Here is a 24,747-nt window from a genome sequence, read left to right as displayed (position 1 = left end):
AGCCCCCTTTATTTTTTTTTCTTTTAGAGACATTCCCAGAACACGGGGGAAGGGGAGAGATAACAGTGCTTTCTGATAATTAAAACTCATTCTACTGGACAGTCCTTGAGATAAATGGGTTCTGACCTGATCATAGTTTGACTGTTTGAGCAGTTTATAGCTTTTAAAATAAAGTAAATCTATTTTTGAAAACAGAAATTACCTGCTGATGGTTGCTTACTAAGAGTGTGCAGAAATATATGCATACATGTTTGTTTTAAAACCTGTTCCAGAAACCAAGATTAATTCTCTAAGTGACAGATACCCAGAAAGCATGTACATCAAAAAATACACTAACTGAATGACAGTGATGGCCCTCTTGCTTTGGGATTAGCATTGTCTGTCAGGTGATTTCTAGGAATCTGCAGAAAGGAAATAATCATTGCCAGCTGTACACTGTAAAGATGCTCCAAACCAACCACCCAACCAACCAGCCATTGTGTTCCATCAGATTTCTTTCCATATCTGATTAATAAGTTTCTTTTTGCAGATGGAGACGTAGTTTTTAGTAGCTAGTGTATTTTAAAGAAATTCCTTTCTCTGGAAGGAAACACTTAAATGCAGACAGAACATGTACATTAGGGAAGATGGTACAATGTGATAAATTGTAAGATAATGATGAAAGTTGCTTTTATCACCTGAGCCTAGCCAGTAATCACTGATCCATATGCCAAGGTTTATTTCAACATGCTTGTCTCAAATATCAGTGCTTCCTCTTCTTGCAGAAAGAGAGATGTACAACAGGCTGCAAAGACAGCTGAACAGGAATGGCCTCTGTTGGGGCTGCCATGGCCCACAGAAGAGGATTTCTGCCCTTCCTCAGCACTGTGTGGGCATTTTGGATTCCACAATGGGACTTTATTTGTATTTTTTTTTTCCTGTCAATGTCTCAAGGCCTAGCAAATATACCAGAGTCTGACACATTAATGTCCTTCCCTATCATAACATGAATGACACCAGTCTAATTTTTCCACCCATCTTTTTCTCTATATATAAGCACAGTTTTCTCCTATATATGAATTGCCCTGGAATGATGAGCAAAGACATTTTATCCTTGGTTTACATATATTTACCTGAAAATGTTTAATCTTTAATAATCTTGAATACAAGCTGGCATCAAATGAAACATTCAGAAGTCTCTTTTTATAATCCACTTCTCACATTTTAGTCACGGAATTTTAGGTCCTGATCCTGCAACTGCTTACACATTTGTTCAGCTCTCCATTTTCACATCAGTAATGGGATTTTATGGCAAAGATGAGTTAGTGTTACAAAGACTGAATCTGAATCCAATGTATGTAATAGTTAATGGAGTGGCTAGCTTTGGGGTTTGGGCTCAGGCCCATCTTTGCTTCATAATTTGACTTGGTGTTTATAATGCTTTTTTGAAGATTGTCTGCACTTCTGTTATAAACCTGTTTCTCTAGAAGTTTATAATTCAGCCATAAAAAATATTTGCCTTGGGCTAAATAATGTAATATAAAACTTAAAATTCCAAAGGAAAAAAAACATTTTTCCCATTTTAACAATAGCAGGACGGAGCAACTTTGATGTTTATTCCTTTATGTACTCACACAGCACTTTTAATTAAAAACTAAGTTTGGCAAATGATTAATCAATGGCTGAAGACACCTTTATTTGGTATTATTTTGAAAAAGAAACACAACAAATTAAACTCATCCATAATATTAAAAGCCTGAAAATGGAGACTTCCTATGAGTATTTAGTGCAGAATATAAATATATTTGCTTTATGACTGTGTCTACTAATATCTTCATATATAGTCTGGTGCTCATTTATATCCTTTTCTCTAATGTTTTCTTTTTTTTTTTTTCCCACTTATCTTGCCCAATAATCTTTCCAAAACTAGGCTTCTGTGTCATCTCCTCTTCTGTTGTTTTGGCCATATGAATCACTGCTTGGCTTCCTGTTGCTTACTGTACTGAACCAAAGCTATTTACCCTTATCTTTAAGATCAGACATACATTTTACCTTGTCTATATCTCTCCTCTCTCAACCCTTTTATCTCCTACATCTTTTATCCTCCTACTCAGTCTCTCACACCCAATGCTTTTTCACCCTGTCCTCTCACGTTACACCTCTTTTCCACACACAGCCACATACATCTAAATGATCCTTCTTCTTTCACTGCACATCTTAGCCTTCTCCAAAGAACAAATACATTTATTTTCATCAACTGTGCCATCTGATTTATACATCATTTAAATTTACATATGGCCATGTGTTGCAATATACACTCATATCCTAGACTCCACTGGTTAGAGATCAGATTCATTTGCTTTTGCATCATCTCTGCACTGACTACATTGTTAGGCTCAGATTCAATTTACAAATATCTTACCAAACTCTTTGGAATCACAACTGTGCCATGATACAAATGCCTTATCAATGTCCATCATCCTGTCTAAACACATTCCACTCTAAAAAATTAGCGCAGCCCCAGGCTTTATTAGCTGATTATCTGATCATCAGAAGTCCAATGTTTTCATTTGTGTCAAAGGCAAATTATCTCACATATCATTATACTCCCATTTTCAATTTGACAACAAACTCATCAGGTCTCTCCACAGCCTAATTCCTCTATTGCTTGTGTTGCTATAGCTGCCAAAATCTAGACATGGTCACCATGTTCCTCCAAATTGTCCCACTCTTCTTTTTTTTTCTTTTTTTTTCTTTCTTCACTAATATTTATATATTTTCAGGCTAATCTGCTTTTATCTGAAATAGGAAGTAGACAGCATATGCAACATATGATTTACAGTAGGGTTTTTAATAATAATGCCTGATCAACTCAAAGATTCTGAAGTAGCTGTTTCTGTGATTAAGGAAGTAATACATAGCAAATTCACCATATGGACTAAATATCTGACTATATTTCCATTGGTGGCAATGACAAAATCCCACTGACTTCAAAGGAAAAAAGCAGTCCCTGTATGATGATAATGGACCCTTAGATTATAAACTTGTTTTTATCAGCTTCAGTTGTTTCCATTTGCTTGCATAATGGGTATATCAGTGTCTGTGTTTACACTAAGATAACTGCTTCAAAAAAACAAAAATAGCAGTTCTTTCAAAGTAAGGTTTTGCCAGACTGAAAATCTGAAGGTCTATAATCATTAAGAAGCAGGTAAAAAACAGTATTAGATGTACCTTTGTATTTTATTTCTTGTCTTGCTCTATTTTTGTCTGGAAAATTAGCGTCCTGCTCATATAATCTATTCATCCATAAAGGTCCGTGTGATTATATCATATTATTGAGAATTATGTGCACTACTTTATATGTGCTACATCTGATAGAATAACACTAGGAAGGGTGCAATGTTATTAGGGGAATGGAAGCTGTCACAGCAACACTGCATGGTTGTCATGCACCCCCTTTAGCTACAGTGCAGCAATCACAGTAAACAAGCGGTAGAACTGTGTCCATTACAGATCAGATTCCCTTTCTCTGCCCTCTCTCATCTTCTTCAAGAGATGTTCTCTATCATAATTTTCTTTGTCACTTATTACAGCTGATGTTAAATGGCTTTTCAGCTAAATGCTTGTTTGGGTTATTTATTAACTAGGGAACATTTACATTGGCAGACTTTGATGTTAAACATGCAATGGAGAACCCATTTGTAGGCTATAGTGGATTAACTAGAAATTCAGGGAATCGTATTCAGAGGGATTAACTCTTAGGCAGTGGATTACCTCCAGTCAGTTGGCTTCATTGGAGGAGATGGAAACAACCACTAGCACACAGATCTATATTCAGGTGATTACATACAATGGTAGGAGCATTATTCAAACAAATGGAATATACTTAGTTTATATGTCTGCTGCTCTTGTTCTTGCAGCGCAAGAATTTCGACTGAGATCAGGAAGGAGCTCTTAGGCTCTGCATGGGTAAATTTTGTTTCATATCAGTGCTTGAAAGAGTAAAGCAAGAAACATACCAGTCTGATCTACTGGGTTCATTTCCAGAACGTTGGCTTCTTTCAGTATTTTCTCCTTGTTGCTATGTTTGTAGGAATATTGCTCTTAAATATCACGTTTCATAAAATTTCTTTGAAAAAAAATCCCACCACAATGTGGAATTTTGTTTTGTTACTTTATCAGGAAGACACAGTCAAAACAGAAAGACATTTTTGGAATGGAATACATGTGGAAAATTTTTTAAAACTGAATTTACAGGGGGCAGTAGAGAGATATCAGAGAAACCCAGTGGGAGTGTTAGAAAATTGCATTGGCAAACTCCCTGGTATAGAATTAGAAAAAGAAATTAAAAGTCAGTTTCAACAAAGAATAGGAAATTATATTTTAAAAGGCCTCTCATCTCTTGGATATTTTTTGTATTTGTCTTTTTATTTCAAGACTCACTTTTCTTAAAAATTTGTTTTGTTCATCTTCTTTCTCCATCCTGTCTTTTCTACTTTATTATTAACTGTGTTGAGACCACTTTGTTGCCAATAAAGTCAACTGAAGAACCCTTGTTTTGAGCTTCACCTACTTTGCTGGGGAAAAAAGGTTTGTAAAAGAAGCATCAAAACAATAACCAAAGCAGTTTTCAACATCCTTGCAATCCTCTCAATCTTATTTCATGAAAAGGGTAACAGAATCATTATATTAGTTTTTTTGTCATCTCCCAGGTATAGTTTAACATTTCTTACAGACCTTTCTACAATCTATTTTCCATTGTGGGTTCATGACTTTATATAATTCAGACAGGTTGTCATGAGGAGAAACACAGTTGTTCAGGTTGTCATAGCAGCTAAAACTTTCTTTTCTGTGAAACTGTCACCAGGCCTTTGGCTTCTTGTAACCAAATCACCAGAAACATTATTAGTTTAATGAAGAAGCTCTCCAACAGGCTGTTTCCAAATCTGTAAGTTATCTGTCCAACAAGTATGTCACTGCTGTGTGCAGTATTTTATTCACAAAGGCCATCTGGACAGCCTTGACAAAGGATTCATATCATTTGCCAGAGAACATCTTGTTTGCTGTGAAAAAAAAATTAAATTCAATGTTATTTTAAATCCATCCAGAGACATTGCTTTTTTTGTTTTCAACTGCTCTGTTGGCTTTACCATGTTGAAGATTCTTTGTCATCATTGCAGAATTTATAATCATGACATAGTCTCTTTTCTCATCCCCGCAGTTAAAGTCTTACACACACCTCTGTTCTTTAAGATTATTTCAGACTCTGATTAGTAACAGTCCTTGATTTATTCTAGTGAGATTTGTGTTTGGATGCAAACTCTCTGACATTTATATGTTATGTTGTTTTTGAAGTTTCCTTCATGGCTTGTTCATCATGCCATAGCATATCACAAAACCTTCAATTATTTTCTCCTCCTTTGGGGCAAATTCTTCCATCACAGAGATCTTAATGAGTAATAAACAGACAAAAACCAGGTACCACATATAGACTAGAAAAAGGTCAAAGCCCACTTTAACAGCTTGGCAATTGCATGTAGTGAATCCAAAAGGTGCTTGGGTTTTATTGACTGGAATGAAGATGATTTCAGCTAGGCAGAAAATAACATGCTGTGACCAATGGCCAAGAACCACACTTCAAATTAATCCTGCAAGGTACTGAGCAATCTTATACAGGAGTGAATAACCTGAGCTGCCATATAACACTGAATAGGAGCTGATGTTTTTTCAGCTCCTTAGTACAACACTGAGCACGTTGCTGGAGAGCTCTGCATCCTTCATGCAGAAAGTTCACATGTTAATATAAATTCAAATGTTCTTTCACCCAATTACCCATAATTAGAAAAGGGCTTTCAGACCTTTTGATACAGTACCTGGATGAAGCATGAGAAAATTAATGAAATTGATTTTTCGACATGTGCGGTATCTCTCCCTGAATCTAACTGAAATAACATTTTTGAGTACAACCAGAACTTACTGGATTTATTTAAAGGGCTTCTTTTTATTTGCTGCCTTGATTTTTGTCCTACAAGATAATTTTGTGGCACACACATATGATTCTGTTGCAATCAGTGAATAAATAACACGTTTTGCATTCATTTGTATATTCAGGATCTCTCCAAGTCTCTATTGAAGTAAAGTATAGACACATTATTTTGAAGACTTTGGGGTGAATTAAAATTTAGAACCAAAGTGTAAAAATGGTTCTTAATTATGTAAATGTGGTACCTGAAGAAAAAAATATTAGGTTCGTGATGACACAGTGGTAATAAACAATTTCTGCTTTTAAATGTAATCTTTTTCCATAGCTAAAGAAGATCAGAGACATGCCAGAGCTCATTTTTCCAAAGACACACACTTTTGCAGATGAAATGAGAAGACTTTCTACATTGACTGCTTTAAAAAAGAAAAAAAGTAGCTTAAAAATTTAGTATCCCTAGACACAGCGACAAGACTGCATACTGATGGTAAGACCTAGCAGAAAGGCAGCAACAGGTATTTAGAGAGGCTGGGGATATTTGAATGTAATATCTCCCTAGGTGAAAGGGGAGTGTTGGGCAGTGAAGCTCACTATTATGGTCTGTGGCTGTGTTCTGGCCCATGCTGCTGCTCTGCCAAGACACACTCAGGTTCTTTAGCCAAGACATTAACCTATTGACCCACTGCCTCAGGATGAGAATGCTGCCAGCCATAGCTGGCTCTCATTGCAGACCAAGGTATTGCAAACACTGAAAAGAAACAATTCCTTGGCAACTAATCAGAAGAAACACCTGAGAAACACTCATTGAACAAAGTCAATGTTCCTGAGACTCTGCTGCTTGCCTATGCCCTATGAAAAATTGTCTTCATCAAACTCAAATTCATACGTATTAGAACAGATTAGGTTAATTTTGTTCAGTTGCTAACCTATTTTCCAGTCCAAAGAAAAGTTTCTTTGTCTAAAGGATAAATCAAGGATAGATTGTTTCTCTGTAACTTGCAGTCATTCCAATCCCTACTTATGTCAACTTGAAATATCTTCATATTTCAGTGAATTATGCAGGCCGTAGTTAAACTGATATACTGATGAGGGTGTGGGGTGAACCTGAGCACTACTGATAATTGTCATCATGATTTCAGTCTGGTTTTACTCACTGCAAGTTAGTGCATGCAGGCATGTCTAGGGAAGTCAACATGGGTCAGGAACCATTCCCAAAGGAAGTCTGGGTGAAGCTGTCCTGCAGAAAGGAGACTGAGTTAGTTGCCATCAGGCCAGAGCACAATCCCTAATCCATTCAACAAATATAGACACAGCTTTAGTAGCTGCACAATTACTACATCTTTGCAAAAACTGCTGCTCTCCAGCAAATAGAAATCTATTAATGTGGGAGTTAACCAAAATGAAGGGCTAGTTTTGGTGAACATATTTGTGGTATGGAGATAAATTAATCAAAGTGAAAGGTGACCCTACAGACTACCACTTGTTGCTCAGCTATGGAGAGCAGTCCCTCTGCTGATACCTCCAGGCAGGGTTTCTAGGAGGGTTTTGAGCATGAGGACATACAAAGGATTCATCATCCCTCCCCTTCCAAAGTTCCTATTATTCATCTACTAGGTGATAGCTCAGATTTCTGTGTAAAAACCAGGGTGCACAGGCTTTCAGCTGCTCTGGCTGACAGGTCTAGGAAGCATTTCAGTATTCCACAGTGGAAGATCCTGCTCTTTGGCAAGGGGGAGTGGGTACAGTGTCTGTTACTTCAAATGCTGTAAGGAGGAGGGTGTCTTCGAGAGGGACAGAGGAGCACCACCCTGTATTGCTGTGCTGATCTGCTCCCCACCACATCCAGGAGTGGATCTCACATCTTCTACAAGAGGGGCCTGCATATGTTCCCACCACCCTGTAGAAGGCCATCTTTGTGGTGGTGAGTTCTGAGAAAACACTGAAGTCAGTGGTAAATGACCCTTCTCATGCCATACCTCCTGGCTTCCTCTTCCAGGTCTCAAGCCTGTCCAGCACAGTGCCCATCCATGTCCGTTTGTGGATGACTCACAGATGTTCCCTATGCTTTGTGGAAGGCCCACCTACATCCTTCTAAGCTCACCCGGGCCAACTGTGAATGAATTAAGTACTGAAGTGTGAATAGGTATCAGGAAACTGTGTAAGGGGAAGGCAAGGAATGACTTTTAGATATCTCTGTTGGGATACTCTCGGGGTAACTACTGTGTTTTGAACTCACGTGGTGCTATTGGTCTGGCCTGTGAATGGTGCAATACCCTGATGATTCCTTTGGGGCATCTGGCTGGCTCTCCCCTCCTGGGCTTTCCTTTTGCATGCTGAAAGGGGGGTTGCAGTCTCTGTGAGGCCCAGGCTGGCTCCACAGTGTTCCTCAGACATCTGTTGACATGGTGTTAACAGCACTTATCGTCAGGCCTGGGTCCACAGGCCAGGCTGCTAATGAGGAAACCGCCTTACAGCCTCAAGAATGGGATTTTAATAAGTGCGATGTGGAGAGTATACACATGCCCTGGAGTGTTGTGTGAATATTTTGGGTTGCATGTGAGAGTATGAGGTCTTCTGGGTTAATGTTGGAGGATGGTGACAGATGGTGACAGCTAAACACAGTATGGCCTCATCCATGCTGCTCCTTGGTGGAAGCTAACCTCAGGATGAACCCAAGCTTCCTGTTGAAGAGATGTAAGAGGAATAGTCCAAACCACTATGAAAGAGACTGCAGAGCAGACATCAAGGGCTGAATGCTCAAGCTTGCACCCTCAGCCTTTTTGATTTCACGGGATATGGATATGCACTGTCATTCCTCCCTAGAATTTCTGCCTTGCCTTGGTAGGAAACATAATTCTATTGATTTAATAAATTACAGTACTATTTCTATCAGACTAGAAACGCAATCTTAAAACAATTGAATTAAAAAGTCTTACTACGTTGCCTATGATCCACCTCTGTGTACTGACACAAGAGGGTGTCTGAATTTCAAAGCTGGCGTTGTTTGACTCACATCCTGGTGAACCACAGTCCCTATCGCTGCTGTATACCATGTTCTGATTGCTGTTTTGCAAAGACATTAATGAGTTTCCCAGATCAAAGCAGGCTCTTTCTCAGCATAGTTTAACATATATAAACAAAATCTGTTGCAGTAACTGTGAAATCATTTGCATTCATAATTATAGTGGTTTTTCTCATAAATTGCAATCATGTCCAAGAAAACATATAAAAATAGAAATACATTACTTCTGCTTTATTGTTCAAAATGGGCTTCTGTTTTATCAAGCTGCAATGATAAAAAAATACATTTACTCAAAACAAGAAACCTGAAATATCATACTGTGGCAAGGTGGTGACAGATCAAAATCAAGAATAGTGCAGTTATCTCTTAAAAAGGAGCTAGAACCTTTGAAATCACTATCACTGTAGCATTAAAAGCCCCCAAATAAAAACAACACCATGCCATGTAGACATGAGATGACATTATTCTAACTGAGGGCCTCAACTGAACCAAAACATTTGAATTTTTTATAAGGTTTTACATTTTTGATGAAAATATCTTAGTAAGGAACTGTTAGTAGATTCAAAAATATGTCTGTCAGATAGATATTCAGGTCTGTAGTGCTGTGAAAGCTCTTGGAAGTGATGGCGAATGTGCAGTTGATCAAAAGTCTCAGCCGATTTAAAATGCTCAGTGAAATCCAATTAACCAAAGCAGGGACTAAGGAATCAAAATGTCTACTTTTTCCATCCAAGCACCTGCATATCTTTAGGAATTTAAATTATTACTGGCATATGTAGTCCATATAGGAAGTAATGGAATATTTTCCTTTCCAAGAATTATAAATTAAATCTAAATCCCATTTACTCAGAGTATTTGAGACAGAGACGTTGTATTCCGATAACAATGTTTGAACTGGTCAGCTGGAGTAATGGAGGAAGGAATTAGATTCTTGGGTCTATTATCATAAACAGATTCTGCCACTGTTACTCCCATAAAGTCACAGCTCAGTCCTGAGTATCTTACACCATTTTGGCAGTTTCACTGCTGATGGAGAATAGCATTATCTGACGTGGATACAGATAACAATATTTGTCTAATAGAAAATGTTTCAGTATTCTGCATTAGATAGATTGTAGTAAAACTTCTGACAGGGCTATTCTGCTTAAGCTGTCCCCTGTAATGGATGATTTGGCTGCAATAAGAAATGATAGGCTTTTCCTATCTTAAGACTAAACAAAAAGGACTTCTAGAGAGGAGTTTTTTAATGTCCTAAGAATTTCTTTCTGTAGGTTCTGGTTTTAGCAAGAATTAGAAAAAATAAGTGTTGAAATGTCATAAATAAGGCTACTCTCTTGAGCTTTCCAAATCGCTTTGCTGACCCAAGAGGCAGGTCAGAAAAATATTGAATCCTGAGAGTGCTTATCTGAACCACACATTTTGAGGGGCAAGGGGTCACGGATGGAATCTCTAAAATAAGAATCCAAAGTTCAAGCTCTTGGTGTCAGTTTAGTATAATTTCATGAGGATTCCATAACTCCAGCGCAGTATTAATGATGTTGTTAAAAAGCTCATGAATACAGAGGCAATTACTATGGGATTCTCAAACCAGTCCATTGTGATAAGTGTGGTGATAATCCAAAGCTAGGGAAAAGTGAAGGGTCATTTACTGTGCCAAGCTCAACACATTTGGGCTCTGTTGGAGTAGTTGGGGAAGCCAATTTTGAAGCTGAGAGCTGTTTGTTTTAAAAGCCTTGCTACTGCCTCCTATTTGTTTAAATCTCGAGCTCTAACATTATACTGTCAGAAATTGCTTTGAGACTTCACTTGGCAGGAGATGTTTTTTCAAGAAGATAGGACCCAGGTCATTTAACACTAATTCAGTGTAGGAGCCAGTTTCAATAGAGAGAGAGCCATTCCTTTAATGGGGAGAAAAACAGAACTTTTGCCAGAGAAGCTATCTAGTATGTGCTCAGTGGTTCCCATTGCCAGCCAGGCAAGCAGCTGGTTTCAGCACGCACTATTGTTTCCAGTTGGTCCTCATCTGTAGCCCCATATAGAGCACATCACAATAATTAAGTCTAGAATTTAAAAAGGCATGGATTAGAGGTGGCACTGTCCAAAGCCAAGAAGAAATGTGATAGATGTCTAACTGAAGCAGATATGAAAATCTGTCTTGGACCCTCAAAGCCACCTGCAATTTCAAATAGCGACAGGAATCCAAACGCACTCCAGGTCGAAATCCTCTCAAATGGGAAGTGGAAAAGAAGTAAGATTACACCTATTTTCCCTTACACGATAGCCCCTCCTCTATCTTGTCCAAATGAAGCTTCTGTCGGCTTGCCCTTCTCTAAGTATCAATCTCTGCCAGGCGCAGGCAAAGCAAAGATGCCGCACCATCTGGGTTTGATGAAAATGAGGCATAGAGCAGCGTGTCACCTGCATCTTGAAAGCACAACAGCCCAAACTGTGTTATTATCTCTCTCAGCATCACATAGAGGAGGTGCACTAAAGCATAGCCTGGCAGACCCTGTGTGAAAGTGTTCTTCGGGCAGATGAGCAATTGATCAAAATCACTTTCTTTCATCTCCTGGGGCCCAAACCTGTTTTAGTTGAAGCCTAAAGCAGTTTTGCAGTTGAGTTCAGTGGGAACTGCAGTTGACGTTTGGAGAGGAAAGAACAAAATCACTCAAGTGAGTGATAGCATAAAAGCTGTGCTGTTTATCACAACCAAAGGCCGTGGGTATCAAACACCACTGACTGGTCTAAGAAATTACAACACACATCTAAGATTTTGTCCACTGCTAAGGAGAAGCCACCAATCAGTGAGACTAGAACAGCCTCTCTATTATTCTCCTAACACAAATGGACCTGAAAAAGAAGTTGAAGGACACATTAAGGTTCCAAACTGGTTTATTTATCCTCATCTTCCTTCTTGAAGACCCATAGAAAGGAGATTTTGGAGCACAGAATTGCAAGGACTGAGACATGCATCATTTAAGACAACTAATGGTTATATAGTCTTGCAAAAACGCTATCTTTAGGTCTTACGAAGAATCAGAAATATCTGGTATAATGCATCTGTGCTCAACTCAGTTCCAAAATCCAGGTTGCAAAATTAAGTCGTTCCTCAATCTTCCTCAAACTTCCAAGCTGCTGCTTAAACTGTCTGACATATTGCCAGAGAAGAAGTCACATTTATCTATTGCAGTCCCAGTGTGACCACAGGTGGATACACTGCCTGTCTTGGAGAGCACTGAGGGTGAAGGGTTCATTTGTCCATCTCTTTTCCCCCAGGTAATCAATTACAGTGAAGTAGATTGGCTTGGCTTCCTCTGTAGGGTCACCTTTATTCTTCTGAATGGAAACCCAGCTTTCACTATCCTTCAGTGTCTGCACAGCTTAAAAGCCTTATGTATTTAACCTAGACTGACACTCGAAATGTGTATAAAAAATAAGTGATAGATACATACAGTATGAAGGTGAAAGGAAGAAATACCTGCTTGTAACCAGATTTCCTCAGTTCTTTTTTGTTAACCACAGCATGCAAGGTGTGCAGATGTCCTGCTGGAGTGAACACACATGTACTGCAGATCATGCTTTCCATCAGTCTGCACGTGTGTCCTTTGAATGAGATAAAAGGTTTGCTTCTCAGCAACCTGGCTTACAGGCTCACATGGGTTGAAAGGAAATCTTTGTGGTATTTTAATCCTAGCAATTTTCTGGAAATTTGTGAGGGGAAAAAAAGACTCAGATTAAAAACTTAAGCTCTTATACTAGTTAAGAAAACCCAGCATTCTAACATGATTAACATTAATAAGTAGCGATTTTAAAAGCGGCAGAAGTGGCTAAGCCACAGTGGAACTGCATTTTAGGAATTTTAAGATAATAATTTGAGTATTAAACTGTGAAAAATTGATCTGTACCAAGAAGGAAGCGGCAGGTTTGATAACTAATGCAGAACATGAAGAGAAGAAGACAAAATCCTTTTCATATGTGATAATTTAATGTAATAATGATGTGGGGACATACATGAAAAGTATGTACCCAAACACCTATGACAGAAATAGCTATTTTAGAAAACAACTAGTTTTCTTCTGATCCCTGAGAAATAAAGTATTAAAAGAATGAAAGAGAAAAGGATACTTTAACTCATGCTAATATGTCTTTTTAATTTAAACACAATTTTATGAAAAGCACTATTTCCTTAGAGCTGTAATGGTATTTAAAAAAGAGTATGCACATTAGCTTTTATGGTGTCATCATGACCTGTAAGTATTCAAATGAAGAAAACATCCTAGTTTTGTAATTGTAGAAAGCAAAATCATTTAATAGCTTATAGAGAGTAAAAATCATTGTTTTGTGTAGGAGGTAGCAGAAGGCTGTGGGTGTTATCTTCCTTGCATTGCCATTCTTGTATTTTATTTAAATATTTTCAAAACTTTTTTTTTTAAATTTATTTTTAAATTCAGTAAATACCCGAGTTGTAAGAAATAACACCAAGAAATGAAATTTGTTTTTCACAAAATCATCCACTTTTGCACTGGTGCAATTTTTATGATGTGATATGTTTCTTATGATTTTAGGCTTAGCTGTGCAGGCTGTATTCAATATACTTACATTAAGATTTTGATGACACAAAAGTTCAGAGTTCATTTTGCCTAAAGCATTCTTTCTCTATTGAGATTTCAGTGAAGGACAGCGAAATGTGACCAGAATAACCAAGTAATGACCAACCCCCCAAGTTATCAGAAAGATAAAAAGGATTAAAGTGGCACTTTGAAATATAGTGCAGAGTGTGGAACATACCGAAGAAAACATTTTTGAAGAGAAAAAAGAGCTTATAAACTACATAGAGATTAGCAAAGTGCTGTTAAAAGAGGTGGTTGAAAGGTGAGCTCAGTCCTCTCAAGAAAGGAAATAAACTGAGAAAAACAAGTCTTTCATAATTTGAAAACCTATATATGATCCATGCATACTTACAGTTTGTATAAATTAAGCATGTAGTTCTATAACATTGATGGAGAAATGCATCATGCAAATTAGAAGCATTTTCTAGCCAAAAAACATTTTAAGGAAGATAACAGAGCTCCTACCCTTTTCCTCTCACTGGGGTAAAATTAATTATGTCTGGCTGGAATCTACAAATAGTGGAAAAAACATTTAATACAGGGATGAAATCAATTCCTTCAAATTTGAATGCCTACTCAGATGCTTTTTGTATTTTCTTCCAGTAGTAGGTATATAAAATGCCTTTCCTTGGAACGTTCAGTAGCGTGAAGGGTATGTGGTTGTTTCCAAAGGATTTAGATGTCCTACTGATGGGACTCGGCTGCAGGTGCCCTCTATATACTGGGATCTAAAGATGACAATTTTGAGTGAGGCAGGTGTAGGGTGAATTAAAAAGAATATTTGGAATCATTGTTCTTGCAATTACATGGTCAGCATGCATATAGACATAATTACATCTATCTGTGCATAATTTTCTCTTTTGAAATTGCCTAGAGCAGAAAAATATGAGAAATTGTTTGGGATGAACAAATCTAGCATTTCTGCCCATTCTTCCCCAAAGAACTCTGTTTTGTAGGTGGGTGGAAAGCACACCTAGTACATGGCAATACTGACATCCACACCACATGATGTTCACAACAAATGTGGGTGGCAGGTTACTAGACATTGTTCCTATAAAAGCCTGTTGAATAGCAGTCTACTCAGAAATTAAAGACCTGAAATCTGAGCATGGGGAAAACACCATCTTTCCATATTTGAAGTAGTCCCAGTGCTAAAGGTGAGGATTTGGGCTGAAAACCATGGCTTTATGTTGATGTCCTACTCAGGAAAGAGGGGTAAGAGCTGTGAGTTTGAGATGCTCTGACCTCCAACAGCACAGGATAGGAGCCATCTCTGTGGTGGCATTCTGCAGGTGTTAGTGCTAATGTCCCCTGGTGCTGAGCAGTGTCAGGAGGAGACCAGCACAGTGATCAGCAAAGTGATCAGAGGTCTCATTTCTAATGTACTCAAGACATGATGAACAGCAAGTTCTTCCTTCCAGCCCCAAATACTGGAAATCCCTGTCTTTTACAAACAGAAATAATGAATTGGTTGTGTCAGGGTTGCCATCAGGTGTCTCTGACAGCAGTTACTGAGATCAGTTCTACTTTGTCTCTAAGTATTCTTTAACTTTTAAAAATCAGATTTCTATAACTGTGTTTACTCACTGACCATGTTTATCTTCTACATACATGAAGTATATCTTGGGAGAAACATTCACAAAACAGTGAAAATAAGGTCTGAACTTCTGTGAATTCTACTTAATTCTGGTAGTGCCTGTTTTCTCTTCCACAGCAATTCTAGTTCAAGCAGTTTTAAGGTAATTTTGAAGAATTTATGATGACAAAAATGAAGAAAGTAAAATCAAGCACACTCACATGAAAAAGGTCATAGTGGTATCCATGTTATCAAAAAAAAAAAAAAAAGGGTAACCTGCATATCAATTATTTTTGCCACTATAATTTTGAATTGTAACATTCAAATATATGCAATGAATTGTTCACAGATGAGTTACATAGTAAAAATTATTTGACAAAAAACTCAAAACAATGGTTACATGGAAGGAAGTTGTTACCTCCACAGAAAATACATAGAAGAATAAAAGAAAAGGCAAAATTAGTCAAATAAATTATGCATTGCAAATCAACATCTCAGCTTTTATGAGATCCCACCCCTTTACTGTAGCTCTGTCTTTCACCATATGGAGAAATAAAATGCATTTCTAATTTGTTTTCTAATAAGTACTAATTAGTTCAGGCCTTTGAGATCCTTAAGGAAATAAAGTGTGTCCTTGTAGCCTTTCAAATAAAGCTCTAAAGCTGCAGCTGGTACAGTCCCACATTGCTCTTCCTTCCATCTTCCAAGTAAAAACTGAAATCATCCCTTATTTAGATTTTAATGCGAGATTAATTTAAAATCAAATTGACTACAAGTAGCAGCAGTCATTTAGGCAATGGGCAATGTGTGGAAGCTACTCCTTTGTGGTGATGTAAAAGATGATCTGAAGGAAAACACACAAAATGTTAAAGTAGAAAGAAGTAAATTATTTTGAACTGCTTTTGTCAGGTCCATTATTAGCAGAAATAGTTTAACGGGGAAAGCCCATTTTGCTGCGCAAGTGTCTGCTCCCTGTGCAGAGCCACTCTGAAGCAGTGACACGTGGGGCATGGGGAGCACCTCCCAGGAGTCATGCCTGGAGTGACCTGTGCATTCCTGGAGTCCAACTCCCTTGACCCACTGGAGAATTTCATCATGTATCCTTCAGCAAGCGTCCAGCTTAATTTTGTTGTAAACCTGACTCTTTCTTTAAACTATGGACACTTTTGCAAGGAATAATAATGTATTTGGATTCTTCAACTTTTCCTCTTCTTCCAGTACTGGGCTCCTTTCTGGGGTATGTACTCTGGTGTATTTTTAGGGGCTTATCATGTTGTACTGAAAATCTCTGCAAATGGACTCATGGTGTGTAAGAAGAAAAAAAGGAAGTGTTTTATCACATCCACTACTTCCTCCGCCTCCTTCAGCCAACTTTTTGGGGTCTCCACCTTGTAAGGTGAAAAGCTGAAACAAGGTGAAAAAGTTGAAAAAACACTTTGTAATTTTTGCCTACTCCACTCTGCATTGTTTTCTAGTCTCTGTTCTGATTCACGTGATCTCTCCAGCTACTCCCTCCAAAGTTTTGTTTGTTTCTTACTTCAAATGTTTCCTAAAAGTCTCTTTTTGATCCAGGGAAAAATAACTGCTCATTAGTCCATTGTACAGAAACTGTATAGAGAAAGGTTATTTTGCCTTTTAGAAGATTTTAAGATTTTAATAGTTTCTTTTCCCAACATTAATTTGGAAAACAAAACAAAACTTGATGTGAAAACAAACCCACTTCTGCTGAAATTTTCATTTTTCTACAAGTCAGCAAGTTCTGAGGCAAAAATACTTCCCTGACACTTCTGTGACCTTAGGAAGGGTGGCTGTATCTGCGGGGCCCTGGGCGAGCACTCTCCATGGCACGAAGCAGTGCTCAGTAATTGCCGGCGTGGTGGCACCACTGTGCTGGTCCATGGGGCATGAGCTGCTCGACTCTCCCATCCCTGCTGGCAAACTGGGGTCTGCAGCCAGAGCAGGCTCTGCTCCACTCAGCTGAGCGTTAAGCACGTGCTAAACAGAAGCATGTGAGTCATCCTGCTGACATGAACTTGAGCTGATGAACAGTAAGTAGGGGAAAAAAAAGCAAATACTTTTCTTCATGCATGAAGCCCTTTGGTTATGCAGGGACGCTGTTATCTGTGTGAATAATACCATATCCAGCAATGTTTGTCTGAAAGCCTGAGGAGAAATGGGAAAAGGGCAGGGTCCTGATACCACAGAATTGTAGCTCTTGGAAATTTTACAGTTAAGGTCATTGACAAATATTTTTGTTACTTGGTCATCTCTTATAAGGACCATCAATAGCATTTTCTGGCATGCCTATTTTCTTTGACTTTACATTCCAAACTGGTCTAAGCCAAATTTATACTTCCACCTTCCCAGTATTATAATGTTCTTTGGTGCACTAAACTTTTCTAGGCACAGCCCCAAGAGCATTGGGGAGACTGTGATATGGACATCCAGTGTTTGTCAGTCTGGACATTCCCAGCAAGAAATAAACCCTAGGTCATCTAATTAATAACCTTAAGTATTACCACCTTTTTATTTGTTAGAAGATTATTTGCCACCATTTCTGAAAATAAGAGTGTCTTCCTTTGCTGAGACCCTCATTCCATGCTCCAAAGGAAGCTTAGATGGCTAAATATCTACTTCTACAGATATTATTGAGTTTTGCAGGAAGTAAAATTTGAATATGTCACAAATATGAAACAAATGTCTGTAGGCACAGAGGGAGTTTTGTAAGAAAATAAATCCCTAGGAAACTCTGGCTGCTCTTGAGTTAGGTAGTGACCAGGGAAAAGGAATTTAGAGTAGCATTTAGTGTTAAGGCTACTCAAGCCCCATTGTGTAAACCTACATCATTTGCTGTATTTAGCCTGTGGGGATGTGCTAAATTTCATTTTACAGTCACTTTTGTTTTCCTCTTCTCTTTCTGAGGATGATCGTTTTTAGAAAGAACACTGGATGTCATAACCATTTTTGGTACATGGGATCTTAAAGGAGATAGACTGTGATGTGAATTCCTAAAAACTGGTTGTAATCCAAGTTCATGTTCTTTGCTTGTTTTTCATTTTTGCTGGTACCTATTTGGCTTCTAGCTGGTGTGTTACTTTTTCTGCTCATTTCCATAAATAAAATGTTCTTTCTCTGCCATGTTGCTGTTCCCCCTGATTATTTCCTGCTGTGGCCTTGGTGTAGTAGTGTTTCTTCTTTTACTTAAAACAGCATGCAATTGCATTTTGAGTTAAGTTAATGGGGGATGGAAAGGATGTAGCCAAATCTCTGCAGGACTCCCTGAGTCTCACCACAGCATCTCTACAAAACCTTTCTATGGGCCTGGCTCAGTTTTTCTGCTGGTTTCTGTTGGCTTTGTTTATTACAGACCAGCGTAGAACGTTTTGTATGTCACTTGTTATTTAATGAAATACCCTGCAGTAAGTTTGATTTCTAGTATTAGCTTCCAGGAAACCAGTAAGAGTCCAGTTATTGTTACTGCTATTAGGGGTGTATTGGTTCTTTGCCATCATTAAAAGAATGAAGTATTACATCTGCTAGGCTTGCATTACAAAGCAGCTTCATAAAGCTCAATGTGAGCTTTATTATCTGTTGGACTTCCCATAATGTCTAGCATACAATACAGTGCACCTATTTAGCAAAAAGGTTCCCTCTGCAATTGAACCTTCTCTTAGAAACAGAAAAGGATTTTCAGGCTGTGAATCTGCAGGTAGTAATTTTAATAGCCGCTAATGTGAATTAATAATTCTAATAGCCTCATTTCTGATGCATTATCAGAATAGTGGAGAGTGGGTTGCCATGGCTGCTATATTTTATCACTCACAGCTGTGTAAACTCTTTTAGGCCAGCCTTTTTTCTTTTTCTTTTTTTTTTTTTTTTTTCCTCTAAGAAACCATTCGTGTGACTTCTTACTTTTAGAGCCCTCATTCAACATGGACTAACATGGCTCCTAGGAAAGTGTTTTATTTCCCTCTGGGAGACTGAGCCATATTATTATCAGCTTAGAAAAAATCGCTATCCAGAGAAATGTTCAAGGTAAAACCAGTTGTCATCATGCTGGCATATTTATCATTAGGAATGCATGGTCTGCCCAATATTCCTCAAGAAATTCAGTTGTGCATTGAAATAACCAGTGAGACAGAGAATATATTCTCCATTTCCCAGGATTCAGACAGCTCCAAAAAATATAACAGATTCCTTGATTTGTAAAACTGTTATATGTGGATAAATTTGCATGGATATAAATTTTGCATTCTTCATCTAATAGCAGGACAAATATTTAATTATATGAATAACCTCATTCCTGCTTGGCAAAACACTTGAGCATATGGAACTTAAGTCCTTGCTTAAAGTAAGCCCTTAATTGCTGTTTGTATCAGTTGCTCATCTAAGGTAAAAAAGTGAAAGCTTAGGAGGCACAGCACTCAGTTCACAGGCCTTTTTATCTCTGACATTTTATTTATCAAAATAAAATTATTTCTGTGCCATTTGTGGGCAACTCAGTGGTAGCGTTGATTTAGGGAGCATCTTAATCATGTTGGCTGGCATCACCAGTCCATTCATATTTATAAATCTCTTGAAAGCAGTGCTGCAAACTCTCATGTCAAGGACACCCGACCAAATTTGTACAATAGCTATACTTCAATGTACTTCAACAGTCTAACCTGTTAATGGATGGACCTTAGAGTGGAGATTTGCATCTGGTAATGAGACAAACTTTCAATTCCTTATCTGAAGAACATCCAGATCTCTGAAGTCAGCAAAACATCTCCAAATCTTACAGCAACAGACTTTATAGAGATAACGATGGTATTTCCCAGAAGGGCAAGAGTGGTCTTTCTCACAGAATTTTGGCACTGCTATTTCTGGCTCTAGACTTCAGAACAGAAAGGGAGGGTAAATTTTAAAAATGTAATTCACTCTTAAAAAAATTCCCTTTGTTTCTGTTTTGGTTCTACAAATAGGCACAGGAAGAGGAAGGGACTCACTCTCCTATGCTTTCTATACATCCAAACCTACTTTACCTCAAGATTTTTAGTGAACAGTTTTCAGGAAAATCTCTTTTCCTGTGCTGCAATTCCTGCTTATCTGAGGGTGGGATGCATTCTTAGAAACCTCTCTGTAGCACTGCTATTTTGGGGCAGTGGAAGAAGACCTTTCTCTACAGCTCGGGGCTCTGTTATGCTGAGTGCACTGCCCTTAGTCAATACTCCAGTTTGCTTCCCAGCCTCTCTGCTCTCATTTACAGCATATTCACCTTCACATGATGACTCATTTGCTTTCACAGCTATTAAGAGTCACCTCAGGTTTTGTATGCACAGTTACTGTACATTTTGTACCCTCAAAACCCTCAAAGGATGACCATGGCAAAGCAGGGATTAAAAATGTTTGATGGATGACACCCTTCCTCTTCAGAGAAAGCATTTTGTCTATTTTATATTAAGAGAGTCAGACAAAATTACATCTCTAAATGTCCCAGACGATGCCCTTTGTTACCATGAATCACACCAGCTACATAAGGCAGGCAGCACAGCACGAAAACAGATCCTCACGACACATCTAAGCAACTGTGCCTCCACTCACTTGGACTCCAAAAGACAATTTAACGTAATATGGATATAATGTACAAAAGACATGTATGCATACATACAGTTAATTTGCAATATAAACTAATATACGCATACTCTATTTTTTAACTATGGAAAAACTCTACAGGTTTTCATTTTCTTGACTCATTCTGCTTCTTGAAAAAGAGCTGATAACTGAATCTTTTTAGATTACAAAAAATGATCTTTTATAGTAAATATAGAAGCCCACACACTGTCCCTCAAGAAATAAGTATATAATCGGATTAGAAGATATTTCAGATTTGGACAACTATAATTAAATTACTTCTAACTTTTAGTGGCCTCTGTGGATCAATCTCTTCTTGACCTTCACAGTCTGTCAATATAAGCAAAAGCAAAGCAAAAAAAGTGTTCCATCTGAAAAAAAAGTGTGCCTTTTTCTAATTTAAAAAAAAGCCTCTAGTTGGCTGGATTTCTTTAGAACTTGACCTCATCATGCATTAACATTAGCTTAAAAAACCCACACCTACCCTTTTTACATTGACTTTATTCTGCGGTACAATTCCTGTGTAAAGAAATTTCTTGTGCAATCTGGTTTTCTTTTGCATACATCATTTACCATCTTTCAAGGTAAGGAATTTAAATGTATGCTGATACCTTTATCATCTTGACAGTTTAAGGATAAAAGTTCTGTCCAACGTGATGAAGAAAAGACTTTTTCCCTTAAATGTATAAAGTAGAAGATATTTTATTTAAATCTTTTAGAAGATTAAATGACACATAATATTTTGCATAACATTTAGGAAATCTTTTACTTGAGAAGCCCAGAGTATATGTCTTTGAGGTCCTATTCTGATCCTTTGCATCTACATAGTGCAATGGTAATCTGATCGTGCATCTCCTCACTTGCCACAGTAATGAATGAGGGCATACTCTGCTGGAATTCTGTCCTTTTGATGTAAATGATGTGCCTCAACAGTAGCCAATTTGAGGGGTCTGGAGGTAGGACTGCGTATTTAGTTCCTTGGCTCCAGCTGTGACTATATGTGCTCAAATTTTTCAATTTCAGCATTTATATAGAAACAAAAGTAAATTAAAAGTTTTTTTAAAATTAACTTTATTTTATTAATTTAATTTAATTACAGTGATGCTAGTATGCATTAAAGTGAATGTGGCTGCTATGAAACCACACAGCCAGAATCAAAACAATGCTTAGTCAACAATGTACAACCACTATATCAAATTTAATTCTGAAGTAAGTACAAGCCATCTCAATTAGAGATGTGACATTCTGCCTGTCTGAAGGCTAGTTTTTTTCCCACCAATTTTTGTGCAATGTAATGAGTGTATCTGGAAGAAAAATGCAGTCTCATGCCTTTACCCCGTGTATAGAAATGATTAATCATAGTCTTCACACTGTTAGTGCTGAGGATAGTGCATTGGCCTTGAATGACCCTGGTTCAGAAGGATGACCCATCTTCCAAAGTTGAGAAGTGTTCATTTTGTTGCATTTAAGAATGTACAAAATATTCTTTTGGACTCATAAAAAAAATATTCAAGGTTCTGCGATGTTTTGAAACTTCACTGAAAACGAAAACTACTTTTTTGGCAAAAAAAAAAAAAGACATTTGTAAACATCTTTCTGGTTTTTTTTCTACTCTGAAAGATGAAGTTTGACTGTAAAAATGAGATTTTCCACCAAAGTTCAAAGTCAGAACATTTATTTTTATTTTTTTTTCACATTTGTAACTTGTTGGAGAAAAAAATCTTTAGTTGCTAGGAGAAATGTTACTGTCTTTCCTTCACAAAATGAAAAATGGCAAATCAGGCAAACTTGAGGTTTGTCTTTTGCAACAGAGACTTCACAAAGACGTATAACTTGGAAAAATAAAAGATAAATAAATCATTCCTTCCCTTCTGTTGCTCACACATTTCTTCTTCCCTAAATGCTAGTCTACACTTAGCTGTAGACTAGCTGTCTTCTTTCTCCAAATATTTTTTCTTCTTTTCTAGTCTCTTCTTTCTCACCAGGCAACTGAAAACATCTTTACTTGTTGCCCTGAGGGAATTCAGCCATTTAACATAAAATTATCCAGGGATTCTCCAGATGGAATGCAAGGGACATTTCCTAAAATACCAAGTGAACACTTTCTCTGCTGGTGAGCTGAGAAAAGAGTCAGTTCCTGATCAGTTCCAAAACTCATCCAGGTACAGTATGATGGATATTGGGTTCATGAAGCCTCAGATGCCTTTCAAACCACTTACTCCTTGAACTTCTCTCTTCCTTTTTCTCTTAAATGATCACTATTATTGTAAAATCTAACTACACACATACGCCATCCTTCTGCTGTCTGCACCATGACTAATGAGGAACAATTCCTCATGAAGCTTCTGTTCTTCCTAATTTTAATCTAAGCAGGGTTAACACAAAAGGAGTTTTTCAGCAGTGACCATAATGACTGTTGAATTAACCCCCATGGGCCAGTTAGTTGCAGCACAACTTTGCAGCCCATGTGAGCTGGGGTTCTCCTGCAAGCTGTCTCTTGGGCCGTCCTGCTAACAAGCCACATAGCAGTCTGGGAATGTCACCAAATGCCTTTTCCTTTGTTTCAAAGACCCAATTGGTAAAGTATTCTCCATAAAATAATAGTAAACAGTGATGTGGGAGTAGTGGGGAAAATCCGCTATAAAACTTCCATTAGTTAATGAAAGTGGCTGTCACAATCATGTGAAAAGTTCAAGGAGACAATCTTGTTAAACAGCCATTTTGCATAAAGAAATTTATATTGCTATAGACCTTTTCAAATAACTTTGAGGTTTTCCAGAACAATTTATGAATGCTGAGCTTTGAAAGAAGGAAGATCAATTCCGCCACAAAAGAAAGTTGGCTAGCAATGGACATTTGGTCCTAGCTCAGACACTCTATGTTCATTTATAACATACTTCTATACAGCTCAGTAGGGATTTTTCTCTGCTGAAGAGCTCCACAAGCTCCAACTTCATTTTGTATTGGAAGTTGTTTTAAAACATCTCTGCAATCACATTAAATGCTCAAACATCAACACAGAGTTCCTAACACTGATGACAAATTACTCTTAAATGAGTAGCACCAAAGCTGATGGCCTCACCATCACTGTGTTTTCATTTGTATCACCCTCTGAACCCGTCAAATCTGTCCTTGTCTTGAGGCAACCAGTCTTCTGAGGTTAACATTCTTACTTAAGACTGAAATTCTTGACCTACACAGACACAAAACTACAGACTTCAAAGAAGAAGGACAAAAAACCAGGGTTTTAATCTATTTTTCCAGCCACTCATCTCCCACACATCTAAATTTAACAGTTACCCCTCAAAAGCATCCAGCCAAACCAGCCCAATTCAATTAACAAAATGTTAATCCAAGCACAGGTCCCTTTAACGTTTTGATTCAGACAGTATTTACCATGTAGTGGGCATACGTGGCTCTGAAATACAGGGTGAGGGCAACTAGTTGCTCTCATGGCAGTCTTGTAATAAACACATCTTAAAACCAGCCCATGTGTGGTACCTGTTATAGGTACAGCTTCATCACACTGTTACACATCTGTATCAGTGGGTAGCTGCAATGTCTATCTGGTCTCTGGTCCCCTCTTCCTGTATTCAAGGGTTTCTGGTACCTGGCTTTCTGGGGGTCCCTGCTGCACTGTTAGGATTGTTTTTTCCTACACTGGTCCTGTTCACATTTCAAACACCTTTCATTAGAGAGATACATTCAGGATATATGCAGGTAACTGTGGTCTTTTGATTCAGTTGCCTAAACCATGCACTCTCAAAGCTTCATTGGCTGGTTATTGCCGTGTGCCTGCTGCTTGGACAGCATTGTGAAGGCTTTGGTCTTGCCTCACCAGATACTGACCCTTTGATAATTGTTTGCAAATAACATTCCTGTAATATGCAAAAGTTTTCGATAAACGTTTTAATATTGTAATGATAGCTGGAAGATCCCCAACCTATATTGCTAAAAATGCAGTCAG

At 37.9% G+C, this 24,747-nt stretch overlaps 1 long non-coding RNA gene across 1 annotated transcript in view; it reads left to right on the top strand.

Annotated features, from left to right (window-relative positions):
• The first annotated feature begins 17,051 nt into the window (after positions 1-17,051).
• LOC119697427 overlaps positions 17,052-24,747 on the top strand; it is a 33,776-nt gene continuing 26,080 nt past the window's right edge. Inside the window, exon 1 of the long non-coding RNA XR_005255847.1 lies at positions 17,052-17,215. This is a non-coding gene — a long non-coding RNA (uncharacterized LOC119697427). The remainder of the gene's footprint in view (positions 17,216-24,747) is intronic.

The sequence above is a fragment of the Motacilla alba genome, chromosome 2 (assembly GCF_015832195.1).
Source record: "Motacilla alba alba isolate MOTALB_02 chromosome 2, Motacilla_alba_V1.0_pri, whole genome shotgun sequence".
Classification (NCBI taxonomy): domain Eukaryota; kingdom Metazoa; phylum Chordata; class Aves; order Passeriformes; family Motacillidae; genus Motacilla; species Motacilla alba.
Note: the sequence above shows the minus strand (reverse complement) of the source record. Positions and strands in the feature narration are given on the sequence as shown.